The sequence below is a fragment of the Scyliorhinus canicula genome, chromosome 8, assembly GCF_902713615.1.
Source record: "Scyliorhinus canicula chromosome 8, sScyCan1.1, whole genome shotgun sequence".
In the NCBI taxonomy this organism is placed as follows: Eukaryota; Metazoa; Chordata; class Chondrichthyes; order Carcharhiniformes; family Scyliorhinidae; genus Scyliorhinus; species Scyliorhinus canicula.
Window position 1 is genome coordinate 182,048,131 of NC_052153.1, and position 15,520 is coordinate 182,063,650.

Genomic DNA, 15,520 nt, shown 5'->3' on the forward strand with positions numbered 1-15,520 from the left:
GTGTCCAAAAAGGTTAGGAGGGGTTATTGGGTTACGGGGATAGGGTGGAAGTGAGGGCTTAAGTGGGTCGGTGAAGACTCGATGGGCTGAATGGCCTTCTTCTGCACTGTATGTTTTTTGATAAATATGGAATACATGCATGGACCCAACAATAGTAAGCATGACGTCACTGGATTTTTTATTTCAAACTCATCTGCCTTACTCGGGGACATCATGAAGTGTTTCTCTGCATTTTATATTTTTGATCTACAAGGTACCGGCCAGCAGGAGCTGAGACCACAAACAGATTGGTGAGGGGCCAAATGGCCTGGCCCTACTCCTATTTGTTATGATCATCTGCGAGGCTGGTGAAGTGCGGAATGCAAGATATTATGGCTGGTATTCCTGCTTACTTTTTCTGACCTAATTTTGGCATGAGCTTACAGCTTGCAACTTACTGCTCATCACGTACAAATGCTGAGCTTTCATTTCTTTTCTGATTTAATACACTGCCCTCAAGGGGTTACTGTGATACACGAAGAATAATGATCTACATTAGTCTTCAGAATGGCAATAACAAGGATTTTAATTAGGGGAAAAGATCATATCAGAAGTAGCACTCGAGTAATTGCAGGGAATACAATTTGCTGAATGAAATGAGAAGTAATCAACTTACAATAAAGTAAATTGAATGGGGTGCGCACAAATACCGAACTGGTGTCATGCTCAATTATTGTCCCTGCTACCAACTGCATTAGCATTGTGAACCGCGACCATAAGTAGGCAGTCGGATGCAGACACAATCGAGCGAGATGAATTGCTCCAGACAATATTCACCTATATCGTTGAGTGCTGCCAGGCAGGGCACATCTTCCAAACCTATTTACTTAACTGTTACAACTGAGAGGACACTTGCATCCGGCTGAGAGGATCAGGAGGTTAGGAATTCTAGGAGCAGATTAAAGGAATTTAAGCCTGTTGTTTCACAATGTTAATTCTTAATGTTTCAGCTTCAGTCTGGGAGTGGGGTTTGAACTTAAGTCACCTAAAAAGGGGTGGAATTAGACATGGGTACAAGCGCAAAGCAAGTGTTTTCACTCTGGTCGCCTGCAGTATGCCCACCCCTTCAATCAAACTCAGTCAGGCATTTAGTACATTAGCAATGTTGTTTGTTCTTGTTGTCTTTTGGTTCTCAGATGTTAGCAATGATCACACTTTAAGATTTGAAAGACCAGAATCTTCATCTTTAACTTGTCGTACTGCACTGCACAATGGAAGAAGCGGATTGCATTTGTTCTGTGAAATCACATCAGACCCAAGTGCAGCTCTGAAATGTTGCTCCCCAGAACATGTAGACATAAATTAGTTCCTAGCTAATTAGTTCTTTGCTATTTACAGATATTAACAGGCAAAACAGTAAAATATAACAGGCAGCAAATGGAATTCTGCCTATACTGCATGTCTTCATTGGTTGTAAATTATTTGAAATGCCTCTTTTCTTAACTTTTTGAAATTAGGCATTCAGGTACCTTGGTGGTTGGGATGTACAATAGCACACTGGCTATCATATTGGTCTAGTGACTCAGGTGCAGAGATGCAAGTTCAAAACTCACCATGGGAATTTCAAATTCAATTCAATTGATTAAACTCTGAAATCAATACCAGTATGAAATGAAATGAAAATCACTTATTGTCACGAGTAGACTTCAATGAAGTTACTGTGAAAAGCCCCTAGTCGCCACATTCCAGCGCCTGTCCGGGGAGCTGGTGCGGGAATTGAACCGTGCTGCTGGCCTGCTTGGTCTGCTTTAAAAGCCAGCGATTTAGCCTTGTGAGCTAAACCAGCCCCTAAACCAGTATCAGTATGATGGCCACTGAACCATTGCATTGTTATGAAAATCCATCTGCTTCAGCAATGTGCTCTCAGGGAAGAGAATCTGCTGTCGTTACTGGTCTTTTTTTATCGGTCATGGCTGGGCCAGCATTTGTTGCCCATCCCTTAGGGCAATTAAGACTCAACCACATTGCTGGAGTCACATGGGGTCACGGTAGCACAGTGGTTGGCACTGTCGCTTCACAGCTCCAGGGTCCCAGGTTCAATTCCCGGCACGGGTCACTGTCAGTGCGGAGTCTGCACGTTCTCCCTGTGTCTGCGTGGGTTTCCTCCGGGTGCTCCGGTTTCCTCCAACAAGTCCCGAAAGACGAGCTGTTCGGTATTTTGGACATTCTGAATTCTCCCTCAGTGTACCCGAACAGGCGCCGGAATGTGGCGACGAGAGGATTTTCACAATAACTTCATTGCAGTGTTAATGTAAGCCTACTTGTGGCAATGAAGATTATTATTATTATATGTAAACCAGACCGGGTAAGGACGGCAGATTTCCTTCCCTAAAAGACATGAATGAACCAGATGGGTGTTTAGAACAATCAACAATGGTCATCAATAGACTTTTAATTCCAGAATTTTAGTGAATTCAAATTTCACCATCTGCAGGTCCCCAGAGCATTTCCCTGGGTCTCAGGATTACTAAGACCAGTGACAATACCGCTCTACCACCGCCTCCCTAGTCTGATCTGGTTTTCATGTGGCTGACTCTGAAAAGGTCGATCAAGCCACCTGGTACTATTCAAGGAGGCAGCTCACTGACACTTCCTCAAGTGCAATTAACAACGATGTTTACATACATGTGAGGTGAGAGTGACTGTCCTTGACATCAAGGCAGCATTTGACAGAGTGTGGCATCAAAGAGCCCTCGTTAAACTGGGGCCAATGGGAATCAGGGGGGAAACTCTCCACTGGTTCGAGCCATACTTGGCACAAAGGAAGGTGGCTGTAGTGGTTGGAGGTCAATCATCTCAGCTCCAGGACACCACTGCAGAAGTTCTTCAGGGTCGTGTTCCTGGGCCCAACCATCTTCAGCTGCTTCATCAATAACCTTCCATCATAAGGTCAGAAGTAATAATAATAATAATCACTTATTGTCACAAGTAGGCTTCAATGAAGTTACTGTGAAAAGCCCCTAGTCGTCACAGTCCGGCGCCTGTTCGGGGAGGCCGGTACGGGAATTGAACCCGCACTGCTGGCATTGTTCTGCATTACAAGCCAGCTGTTTAGCCCACTGTGCTAAACCAGCCCCAAACCAGCCCCTAAACCAGTGGGGATGTTTGCAGATGACTGCACAATGCTCAATACCATTCGGGACTCCTCAGATAATTAAGCAGTTCATGTCCAAATGCTATATCCAGGCCTGGCCTGACAAATGGCAAGTTACATTCACGCCACACAAGTGCCAGGCAATGACCATCTCCTACAAGAGAGGATCTAACCACCGCCCCTTGGCATTCAATGGCATGACCATCGCTGAATATCCCGCAATCAACATCCTGGAGGTTAACATTGATCAAAAACTGACTGGAATAGCCATATTAATACTGTGGCTACCAGGGCAGGTCAAGGGCTAGGAGTAACTCACCTTCTGACTCTCCAAAGCCTGTCCACCATTCGCAAGGCACAAATCAGGAGTGTAATGGAATACTCTCCACTTGCCTGGATGAGTGCAGCTCCTACAACACTCGAGAAGCTCAACACCATCCAGGACAAAGCAGCCCATTGATTGCTTCTCCTTCCACAAACATTCAAACCATCCACCACTGACGAACAATGGCAGCCGTGTGTACCGTCTACAACATGCACTGCAGTAACTCACCAAGGTGCCTCCGACAGCACCTTCCAGACCCACGACCACTACCATCCAGAAGGACAAGAGCAGCAGATACCTGGGAACCCCACCACCAAGAGGTTCCCCTCCAAGTCACTCACCACCCGGACTTGGAAATGTATCGCTGCTCCTTCACTGTCACTGGGCAACATCCCGGAACTCCCTCCCTAACAGCACATGGGTGTACCTACACCTCAAGGACTGCAGCAGTTCAAGAAGGCAACACACCACCAACTTCTGAAGGGCAACTAGAGATTGGCAATAAATGCTGGCCTAGATAGCGACGCCCAAATCCTGCAAATTAATTTTTAAAATCCACAAATGAATTTTAAAAAACTCTGCCTTCTTATAGAAATCAATGGAAATGAAAATCGAGCAGTTTCTGTGAGGACCAGTCAATCCGCAAGGCTAGTTTTACAGCAAGGCAACAAGTTTAAAATTTACCCCAGGACCCAGATCATAAACTCACCCAAAATTTGTCCTCTCTACATCAAGCAAAACCTTTTCAGCGTTCAGCATTCCTGGTACATTAACGAGATTTAACAATGAAAACCAAGCCTCTATCTCTGCTCGTCTGCCATCCACATTTGTGCAAATTCTGTGTTGAAATGTGTTGTCGAAAGATATTAACACTGAAATTCGGTTGCTGTCATATCTAAAACAGATTAATATTAGGAAACAAGGCCGCAAAAATGATGGGACAAAATTGGTGTTCTTCAGTGTATTATTCAGTGGATTTTTTTTTTTTTTAAATTTAGATTACCCAATTATTTTTTCTATTAAGGGGCAATTTAGCGTGGCCAATCCTCCTACTCTGCACATTTTTGGGTTGTGGGGGCGAAACCCACGCAGACACGGGGAGAATGTGCAAACTCCACACGGACAGTGACCCAGAGCCGGGATCGAACCTGGGACCTCAGCGCCGTGAGGCGGTTGTGCTAACCACTAGGCCACTTTATTCAGTGGATTTGGTCGAACAATGTCACTCGAGCAAAAAGGCTTATCCATTTTCTGACTGCTTCAGCAATGGGAATCTATCCAATGACCATTTGAATGTGTTTAGTGTTGGCGAGTCCACTACTGTTGCAGGCAGGGCATTCCACGCCATTACTACTCTCTAAGTAAAGAACCTACCTCTGACATCTGTCCTATATCAATCTCCCCTCAATGTAAAGCTATGTCCCCTCGTGCTAGACATCACCATCCGAGGATAAAGGCTCTCACTGTCCACACTATCTAATCCTCTGATCATCTTGTATGCCTCAATTAAGTCACCTCTTAACCTTCTTCTCTCGAACGAAAACAGCCTCAAGACCCTCAGCCTTCCCTCATAAGATCTTCCCTCCATACCAGGTAACATTCTGGTAAATCTCCTCTGCACCCATTCCAATGCTTCCACATCCTTCCTATAATGCGGCGACCAGAATTGCACGCAATACTCCAAATGCGGCCGCACCAGAGTTTTGTACAGCTGCAAAATGATCTCATGGATCCGAAACTCAATCCCGCTACCAATAAAAGCTAACACACCGTACGCCTTCTTAACAACCCTCTCAAACTGGGTGGCAACTTTCAGGGATCTATGTACATGGACACCGAGATCTCTCTGCTCACCCACACTACCAAGAATCTTACCATTAGCCCAGTACTCTGTCTTCCTGTTAATCCTTCCAAAATGAATCACCTCACACTTTTCTGCATTAAACTCCATTTGCTACCTCTCAGCCCAGCTCTGCAGCTTATTTATTCCACACTGTCGACAACTCCACCGACTTTAGTGTCATCTGCAAATTTACTCACCCATGCTTCTACGCCCTCCTCCAGGTCATTTATAAAAATGACAAAAAGCAGTGGCCCCAAAACAGATCTTTGTGGTACACCACTAGTAACTGGACTCCAGTTTGAACATTTCCCATCAACCACCACCTCTGTCTTCTTCCAGCTAGCCAATTTCTGATCCAAACTGCTAAATCATCCTGAATCTCATGCCTCTGTATTTTCTGCAAGAGCCTACCGTGAGGAACCTTATCAAATGCTTTACTGAAATCCATATACACCACATCAACTGCTTTACCCTCATCCACCTGTTTGGTCACCTTCTCAAAGAACTCAATAAAGTTTGTGAGGCACGACCTACCCTTTAGGAAACCGTGTTGACTATCTCTAATCAAATTATTCCTTTCCAGATGATTATACATCCTATCTCCTATAAGCCTTTCCAAGACTGACTTTGCCCACAACAGAAGTAAGGCTCACTGGTCTATAGTTACCGGGGTTGTCTCTACTCCCCTTCTTGAACAAGGGGACAACATTTGCTATCCTCCAGTCTTCTGGCACTATTCCTGTAGACAAAGATGACTTCAAGATCAAAGCCAAAGGCTCAGCAATCTCCTCCCTAGCTTCCCAGAGAATCTTAGGATAAATCCCATCCGGGCCAGGGGAATTATCTATTTTCACACTTTCCAGAATTGCTAACACCTCCTCCTTATGAACCTCAAGCCCTTCTAGTCTAGTAGCCTGTATCTCAGTATTCTCCTCGACAACATTGTCTTTTTCCTGTGTGAATACTGGTGAAAAATATTCATTTAGCACCTCTCCTATCTCCTCGGACTCCACGCACAACTTCCCCCTACTGTCCTTAACTGGCCCTACTCTTACCCTAGTCTTTCTTTTATTCCTGACAAATCTATAGAAAGCTTTAGGGTTATCCTTGATCCTACCTACCAAAGACTTCTCATGTCCCCTCCTGGCTCTTCTTAGCTCTCTCTTTAGGTCCTTCCTAGCTAACTTGTAACTCTCGCGCGCCCTAATTGAACCTTCACGTCTCATCTTTTCATAAGCCTCCTTCTTCCTCTTGACAAGTGTTTCAACTTCTTTAGTAAACCACGGTTCCCTCGCTCGACCACTTCCTCACTGCCTGACAGGTACATGCTTATCAAGGACACGCAGTAGCTGTTCCTTGAACAAGCTCCACATTTCCATTGTGCCCATCCCCTGCAGTTTCCCTCCCCATCCGATGCATCCTAAGTCTTGCCTCATCGCATCATAATTGCCTTTCCCCCCCGATATAACTCTTGCCCTGCGGTATATACCTATTCCCTTTCCATCACTAAAGTAAACGTAATCGAATTGTGGTCACTATCACCGCTTCATTAAGTTCCCAGAGTTAGAGATTTCTGTGATTGATTGGTATGGAACAAATGTATACATTTTAAAACAGTGTATCAGTTGGCAGGACATCCCATCAGGGACTGGTTATTCATTAACCGTAACTACGCCTGATGGTTCAAGAACAGTATCTGGACAAAGATTCAGCATCAGAAATCCTCAGCTTTCCTCAGTGTAACAACTGGAAAGCTATCTTCAACAATGATACTGGCCTTGCTCCTGTATTAATATCTTCAGACCTGACACAGATAAACCTAATTCTCGTGTATCAAATCCAGATATTGATCAAATCTGCAGCATGAGTAATCTCAATACTGACACTGAGATCGGTCCAGTTTTAAATAGAACATGAAACATACAGTGCAGAAGGAGGCCATTCGGCCCATCGAGTCTGCACCGACCCACTTCAGCCCTCACTTCCACCCTATCCCCATAGCCCAATGACCCCTCCGAACCTTTTTGTTCACTAAGGGCAATTTATCATGGCCAATCCACCTAACCTGTGCGTCTTTGGACTGTGGGAAGAAACCGGAGCATCCGGAGGAAACCCACGCAGACACGAGGAGTCCAAGTTGTTGTGGAAATTAACACTTTCACAGGTATGTTGTAGCCTTGGGCTATAAATAATATGTAGAGGCTCCAATTTATTTCTGTCACATGGCTAACTAGGGAACTCTCCATCTGTTACTGCCTGCTATTGGCGTGTGTTGAAAGTATTGACAAGTTGAAGTGCAAGCCTATTTACCCCTGATGTGAGTATTAAATGTACTGTCTAGATGGAAAGCTCTTTAACTTCAGCCATCTCCACGCCAAACTAAACTGACCACCATAGATAGACATAATCTACAGTTTGTGAGTGACTGCAGTCCACTTTGCTCCAGATTTGCCAGCCACTCGCAATTCTGTACACTAAAATCTTTCTCTGTCCTTGAATATTGCTGAAACAAAACTCATATCAGCCCACACCTGGTCAGCCAAATATTCCACCTCCCATACATGTTGAAGGAGAGATTCTTGAATATGTTGACACTTCCCATTTCTTGACCACCTCCCCTCTCAAAAGGCCACCATTGAGGAGATCCAACACCAGTTTAGCTGTGCTCGTTCATGGCAGATACTGAGGACTCAACACAGCGGAAGCCCGAGAGGAATATAGAAAGTGCAGTGAGTTACTTAAGAAAGAAATGAGGAGATTGAAGAAGGGCCATGAAAAAGCACTGACGGGTAAAAGAAAGGAAAATTCAAAGTTGATTTATAACTATATTAAGGGAAGGAGGTTGACCAGGGTAAGATTAGGGTCCATTAGGGACCAACATGGCAATTTGTGTATGGAATCGGAAGATATAGGTGAGGTTTTAAATGAATATTTCGCATTTTCTTCACTGTGGAGAAGGTTGATGTCGGTATAGAAATCAAATAAGCATTGTGATTTACTTGAATAATTTAACATTGAGAGGGAGGAGGTATTAACAGTTTTAATGAGCCTAAAAGTGGATAAATCCCCAGGGCCAAATGAAACGCATCCCAGGTTGCTGTGGGAGACAAAGGAGGAGATTACAGCGGCTCCGACCAAAATTTTAAAATCTTCTCTGGCCACAGGAGAGGTGCCAGAGAACTGGAGGACAGCTAATGTGGTAACATTATTCAGGGAAGGAGGGACAAACCACAAAATTACAGGTCAGTGAGTCTAGTTTCAGTGGTAGGGAAACTATGGAAAAAAATCTGAGGGACAGAATTAATCTCCACTCGGAGAGCTAAGGATTAATCAAGGATAGCGAGCATGGTTTGGTCAAAAGGAGATCATGTCGTGCACATTTGTTTATGTTTTTTTGAGGAGGTGACTAAGTGTGTAGTTGAGGGTAGTGTGGTTGATGTAGTCTACATGGACTTTAGTAAGGCTTTTGACAAGGTCCATATGGGGGGCTGATGAAGAAGATAAGAGTGCATAGGATCCAGGGCAATTTGACAAACTGACTCAGTGGTAGCACACAGTAGGAAGTCTTCCAACACCAGGTTAAAGTCCAACAGGTTTGTTTGGAATCACTAGCTTTCGGAACGCAGCTCCTTCATCAGGTGAGTGAAGAGGTGGGTTCCACCAGGCCGCAGTGCCAGGGTGCAAACGGGTAGTGACAGGTCAATGCCCGGCCATGTCCCTCAGCAACTGTGCCCCCTCACCTCCCCCCCCCCCCCCCCCCCCCTGCAAGCGTGGTCATCAGGACTAGTTATCATTTTTGAAAACCAGCAATGATTCGCGGCAGCTTGACGTTATGCTGGCCGGGTGGGACGATGTGGAGAGGGCGGAAATAATCATGCCAAGCCCTATAATTACATGCAAATTTGTTATTAAATGTACTAATCCAGTCATTCCCTTCCTGTGGCAGTATTGGCAAGTTCGATACTGGTACGGGTCCAGTTTCGGTATGTCCAACACTGAAAAATGAAATGAAAATCATTTAGTCACAAGGAGGCTTCAAATGAAGTTACTGTGCCAAGCCCCTAGTCGCCACATTCCGGCGCCTGTTCGGGGAGGCTGGTACGGGAATTGAGCCCGCGCTGCTGACCTTGTTCTGCATTGCAAGTCAGCTGTTTAGCCCACTGTGCTAAACCAGCCCCCTATACAGACTGAATATGTGTGGATCTTACATCTGATATCATCCAACACTGGTGCTGATAATCAACTTGTAAGAAGAGATTTACATTTGTATGATGCCTTTCATGACCACCAGACATTTCAAAGCATCTTAAACCCAATGATGTCCATTTAAAGTGTGGTCCCTGTCGCAATGCAGTAAGTGTGGCAGTCAATTTACGCTCAGCAATATTGGGCAGGGTACCAGGGATAGCTCTCCTGCTCTCCTTCTCCTGCTATAGTAACTTTTACATTACCTGAGGGACCAGACTGAGCCCAGGTTTAGCATCTCATCCAAAAGATGGCACCCCAGCCAGTGTGACACTCCGAGCATGAGCCTTGATTTTTCTGCTTCGGTCATGGAGCAGAATGAACACGGTGGGTTGGGTGACAGGACTTGAACACCACAACTTTACGACTCAGAGTCACGAGTCTGAACCACGGTTGACATTTAGTGCGGGACTTTCCCTGCCTTCCCCCCGCTAACTTTACCTTATATAAACAAATAAACAACTCCGGAGAATTCTGTGTGTTATTTGAGAATTTCACTTCATTCAGTTTGTAGGACAACTGCTTACATTTGTTATTTTCCTGGGCTGGGGAGACATGGGGAAATGAGTCTTTGGAGACTGTTTATGGCTTGTTTATTTATCAGAAACTGCTTGCACTGCCACCTCTGAAACAGACAGGAGAGCAGCAGAAGGGAATGTGTTTAAAAGGCAATTGTTTTTTTTTACAGGTAAAACGGTTAAAACCCAACGGGCAAGGTTAGGTTTGATCTGCTATCAAAATAACAAAGAGCAAGGCACGGTAGCAGAGTTGTTAGCACAGTTGTTTCACAGCGCCAGGATCCCAGGTTCGATTCCCGGCTTGGGTCGCTGTCCGTGTGGGGTCTGCACGTTCTCCCCGTGTCTCTCCACCACTGACGCACAGTGGCAGCAGCATGCACCGTTTACAAGATGCACTGCAGCATCTCAGCAAGGTCCCTTCGACAGTACCTTCCAAACCCACGACCTCTGCCACCTAGATAAACAGGGGCAACAGATGCATCGGAACAACACCACCTGCAAGCTCCCCTGCAAACCACACACCTGGAAATGTGTCGCTCTTTATGTCACTGTCGCTGGTTCAAAACCCTGGAACTCCCAGTAAAAACAAGACGTGGAACTGAGCCTCTGCCCCTTCTCTCTGTGACCTTAATGGGTAGAATATTGTGATGTGGAGCCAAACACAATATACAATTTTCCCTATGTACAAAACTGTGCCCAAGGAAACACAAAGTTGAAGCCATGCCAAGAGCCATCTCTGTTGTCTGGCAGAAGCAACAGCTTTGAAGCAGCAAGTGCAAACATGATTTACGATGCTTTTATTCGACTACAGGAGGTCCATAAATCCCTCATCGGCTGTCTTGAAATTGATTGCACATTTTACTCTGGTTTAATTACCAGCGCGTCACAACTCCATCATCTTCCTCTGTTTTTCAGTCTTTCACAAGATGTGCGTTCACTGGCTAGGCCAGCATTTATTACCCTAATTGCCCTTGAAAAGGTGCTGGCGTGCTGCCTTCTTGAACCCCTGTAGTCCATGTGGTGTAGGTGTACCCACAGTGCTGTTAGGGAGGGAGTTCCAGAATTGTGACCCAATGGCAGTGAAGGGACCATCCAAGTCAGGATGGTGGGTGGCCTGGAGGGGGAGCTTGCAGCTGGTGGTGTTCCTATCTGCATCTACTGTCCTTGTTCTTTCATGTGGTAGAGGTGGCAGGTTGGGAAGGTGCTGGTGATACAACCTGGCTGCAGTGTATCGTGTGGATAGTACACACTGCTACCATTGAACAGCAGTGGAGGGAGTGAATGTGAAGGTGGTGAATGGGGTTCCAATCAAGTGGCTGCTTTGTCCTGGATGGTGTTGAAATTCTTATTGCTGTTGGAACTTTACTCATCCAGGCAAGTGGAGAGTATTCCATCACACTGCTGAGTTGTGCCTTATCGATGGCCGGCAGGCTTTGGGGAGTCAGGAGGTGAGTATTTGGTGCAGAATTCTCAGCCTCTGACCTGGTCCAGTTCAGTTTCTGGTCAGTGGGAACCTCCATAATACTGAGAGATTCATAGATTCATAGAATTTACAGTGCAGAAGGAGGCCATTCAGCCCATCGAGTCTGCACCGGCTCTTGGAAAGAGCACCCTACCCAAGGTCAACACCTCCACCCTATCCCCATAACCCAGTAACCCCACCCAACACTAAGGGCAATTTCGAACACTATGGGCAATTTAGCCTGGCCAATCCACCTAACCTGCACATCTTTGGACTGTGGGAGGAAACCGGAGCACCCGGAGGAAACCCACGCAGACACGGGGAGGATGTGCAGACTCCGCACAGACAGTGACCCAAGCCGGAATCGAACCTGGGACCCTGGAGCTGTGAAGCAATTGTGCTAACCACTATGCTACCGTGCTGCCATTGAATCAAGGCGCTGGTTTAGCACACTGGGCTAAAACGCTGGCTCTTAAAGCAGTACAAGGCAGGCCAGCAGCACGGTTCAATTCCAGTACCAGCTACCCTGAACAGGCGCCGGAATGTGGCGACTAGGGGCTTTTCACAGTAACTTCATTGAAGCCTACTTGTGACAATAAGCGATTTTCATTTCATTTCATGGGGAGATGGCCAGACTTTCCCTCTTGGAGATGGTCATTGCCTGTAATTGTGTGGCGTGAATATTCCTTGCCACTTGTCAGCCCAAGATTGGATACACTACATTTTGGTAACTTTGTAAAGGTCTCTTACATCACAACAATGTTACAGTTGCAGCACAAAAATGACCTAAATTTGGTGTCAGGGCTCCAGTTCACACTGCAGAGAAATAGAACATAGGAACAACATAGGAACATAGGAATTAGGAGCAGAACCAGCCCTTTCAGCCTGCTCCGCCATTCAGTAAGATCATGGCTGATCTCTTCCTGGTCTCAAATCCACCTCTCTATCTGTTGCCCAGATCACTTTAACCCGTTTTTAAAAATCAGAAAAATATCTGTATCCTTTGTGAAACCATTTAATAACTCAGATTCCACCTCACTATGGGCGGTGAGTTCCACAGATTCACCACCCTCTGTGAGACGTAGGGCTGGATTCTCCGATTTTGAGGCTATGTCCGGAGCATGTATTAATATTATGACCAAAAAGTCGGCGCCACCCCCGCACCAATGCTCCGCCCGGTGGGGGGCTAGCAGCCGCGCCACATAAATCCCCGGCTTTCCCTACAGATGCGGACAGAGAATTGGCAGGTCAGTGGCCGTGCATGTGCATGGAGGCGATCTGCGACGTTCGCGCCGTAGAGCGTGGCGCCAGTCACACGCGGATCCAGCCTGCCAGATAGTGCCCTCCTGTAATACCGCCTAGCCATCCCCAAACCACCCACCACCAATCCCCCCATCCCCCACCGAAGCCCCCCCCCCCCCCAGCCAGTGGAACAGCTCCCCCCCCCCAGACAGCGGCGGCGCTGGACACAGTCCGCAGCCGCTATGCAAGGTTGACGAAACCTCAGACCTCAAGTGATCCACGCCGTTGGGAAGTCAGCCCATCAGGGGCGGAGCATCGGGGAAGGGCCTTCAGGGGACGTCCTGAGGCCGTCCCAACGGCGTGCGTCGTGCTCCCCAATGACTCTGTTTTGGAGGGGCGAGGAGCATCCGAAAACAGGCACTGCTCCCGATTTCAGCGTCAAAACGATTTCTCAGCCAATCGCCGAATGTGATTTTGGCTTCGGCAATTGGAGCATCCAGCCCTCCCCTCCTCATTTCAGTGCTCGGAAAGTCTCATTGTTTTGCTGAATGTCAGTTTCAACTGAGACACCAGGTTTACGCTCAAAGTTCAGCAATGGTGCGAAATGTGTTCAGCTTCACCTGGTACAAAGTACTTGGAGCGTCAAGTAGCCCTTTAATAAAACTCCCTGAACTAGCCGCTTGATTGAAGAAATGTCTTTCAATGTTTTTAATCACAAAGCCTAATGTGGTCGGAGAATCGCCATGGCGGGGGGGGGGGGGGGGGGGGGGGGGGGGGGGAGGCGTGAATCCCACCCCGCCGCTCCGACGCCGGCTGCCGTATTCTCCACCGCTAGATTCGGGCAGGGGCTGGGATCGCGCTGCGCCAGTCGGCGGCCATTGGCAGTGGCCCCCCCGGTGACTCTCCAGGCCCCAATGGGCCGAGCGGCTGCCCGTTTCTGACCGGTTTCACCGGCGTGAAATAGACATGGTCCATACAGGGGGGACCTGGCTTGGAGGGCGGTAAGCAGGGTTCTCGGGGGGTGAGGGGGGGGATCCGGCCCTGGGGGGGAGGGGGGGCCCACGGTGGCCTGGCCCACAATCGGGGCCCACCGATCTGCGGGCGGGCCTGTGCCGTGGGGGCACTCTTTCCCTCCGTGCCGGCCTCTGTAAGGCTCCGCGATGGCCGGCGCATGCGCCAACTCACGCCAGCCACGGGAGGCCCTTCGGCGCCGGATGGCGTGGCGCCAACCCCTCCAGCGCCGGTGCGAGTTGGAAGTGCGGAGGATTCCGCACCTTCCGGGCGGCCCGACGCCGGAGTAGTTGACGCCACTCTTTGGTGCCGGTACGGTCCACCCCGCCTATTCCGGGAGAATCCCGGCCATGGTTAAGGCAGTGAGTGATAAAGGAGCTATAAGGGTCAGAAAATCTTAGAATTGATCTTCAGTCTTTGCTGAGTATCTGAATTGACAGCACAAAATGCCCTCAGTGCCTTGCAGTTAGGAAAATTAGCCTATGGTTTAGCACAATAGCACAGTGGTTAGCACAAAACACAGGGTTCCCGGGTTTGATTCCTGGCTTGGGTCATTGCCTGTGCAGTCTGCAGGTTCTCCCCATGTCTGCGTGGGTTTCTTCCCGGTGCTCTGGTTTCCTCCCAAAAGAGGTGCTTGTTAGATGAATTGGACATTCTGAATTCTCCCTCATTTTACCGAACAGGCGCTGGACTATGGCGATAAGGGGATTTCCACAATAACTTCATTGAAATGTTAATGTAAGCCTACTTGTGACACTAATAAAGATCATTGTTATTATGCCCCATGCTGACCAATGTCATATTTCTTCGGCTGTGTGTAGGATCATCAATCACCGAGTCTAGTAATCGAGAATACCAGGGTAATACTCTGGGGACCTGGGTTCAAATCCCACAGCAGATAGTGAAGTTTGAATTTAAAAGCCTAATAATGACCATGCAACCGGGGATAGGGGGAAATGAAATGAAATGGAAATCGCTTATTGTCACAAGTAGGCTTCAAATGAAGTTACTGTGAAAAGCCCCTAGTCGCCACATTCCAGCACCTGTTCGGGGAGGCTGGTAGGGGAATTGAGCCGTGCTTTGGTCTGCTTTAAAAGCCAGTTATTCAGCCCAGTGTGCTGAACCAGCAGAGGTGTGGGCTTAAGTTGAGTGCTCTTTCCAAGGGCCAGTGTGGACTCGATGAGCTGAATGGCCTCCTTCTGCACTGTAAATTCTCTGATTCATTGTCGATTGCTGTAAGGACCCATCGGTTCACTAACAACTCTTCGGGAAGGAAATTGCCATCCCAGCTAATGTGCAACTCCAGATCCACAACAATGTGGTTGACTCAGAAATGCCCACGCAGGCTACTTAGTTCAAGGCAATTTGGGCTGGGCAATAAACGCCGGCCCAGCCAGTGTCACCAACATCCCATGAATTAACAATGAAAAAAATTCAATTCACTTAGCCAGCCACTGCTTCTGCTAAACCCCACTTACCTCCTATTTGACCCTGAGCTGAGCTCCGAACCGCATGTCCTCTGCATCAGAAAGATCACCTACTTCCACCACTTTGATATTACTGTTATCTGTCCCTGTACCTGCGTCAGTCCATCTGCTGCTTTTTTTTTACCTATCCCAGAGCTCTCTTGACTGAATTCCCAGTTCCAACCGCCGTACAAGAGGGAGTTTTGAAGGACAGCTCAGTCCTTTAAGGAAATGCCGAATGTGTCAAGTGACCTTTATCCACAAAGGAAGTCTGC

The 15,520-nt window shown here is 47.4% G+C and overlaps 1 protein-coding gene across 4 annotated transcripts in view; it reads right to left on the reverse strand.

The window, feature by feature from the left end:
* Positions 1-15,520, reverse strand: part of galntl6 (polypeptide N-acetylgalactosaminyltransferase like 6) — a 1,408,929-nt gene that overhangs the window by 391,151 nt on the left and 1,002,258 nt on the right. The gene's annotated exons all lie outside the window — the stretch shown is intronic.